The 559-nt window shown below is 44.5% G+C and overlaps 1 non-coding gene across 1 annotated transcript; it reads left to right on the forward strand.

Annotated features, from left to right (window-relative positions):
* The first annotated feature begins 42 nt into the window (after positions 1–42).
* Positions 43–115, forward strand: trnar-acg (transfer RNA arginine (anticodon ACG)). Its single transcript has one exon. It is a non-coding gene; the product is annotated as a tRNA-Arg (tRNA).
* The last annotated feature ends 444 nt before the right edge of the window (positions 116–559 follow it).

Genomic DNA, 559 nt, shown 5'->3' on the forward strand with positions numbered 1-559 from the left:
AAATCCTCCACAGGGGCTTGCAGAGGACCCAATACTTGCGTGGGGCTAGTGGCGCAATGGTTAATGCGTCTGACTACGGATCAGAAGATTCTAGGTTCAACTCCTGGCTAGCTCGTGCACAGTTTTGCATGTGGTATTAAACCCAATTCAGAATGCTGTATTTGACACGTTCACCTTAAATGTCTGCGTTATGCTAACTCATGCAACGCGGTCAGGTCTTTCCATGACAGTATCAAACATAACCTAAACCCGTAATTGGTTTGGGTTGTGTTTAGTTTTGTTCCATGTTTTCCTGTGTTCCATGTTTGTCGTGTGCTCATTAGGTTGTTGTGTCCACCTGTTCTCGTCTTCTTTGTGTCGACCAATCAGCTCTCTCCAGCCACTCGTGTCTTGTCCAGGTGTTCCTCGTTGTCTCGTCTATCTGTTTGTATTTAGTTCCCTGGTTTCTTTCATTTCTTGTTGGTTCATTGTCGTTGTCACATGTCTTTGCCATGTCATAGTCGCCAGTTGTCCTTATCATTGTGGTATGTCATTGTCAGGTGTCATTTTCCCTTTCTAT

Source organism: Phycodurus eques, unplaced genomic scaffold (assembly GCF_024500275.1).
Source record: "Phycodurus eques isolate BA_2022a unplaced genomic scaffold, UOR_Pequ_1.1 contig_1446, whole genome shotgun sequence".
NCBI lineage: Eukaryota > Metazoa > Chordata > Actinopteri > Syngnathiformes > Syngnathidae > Phycodurus > Phycodurus eques.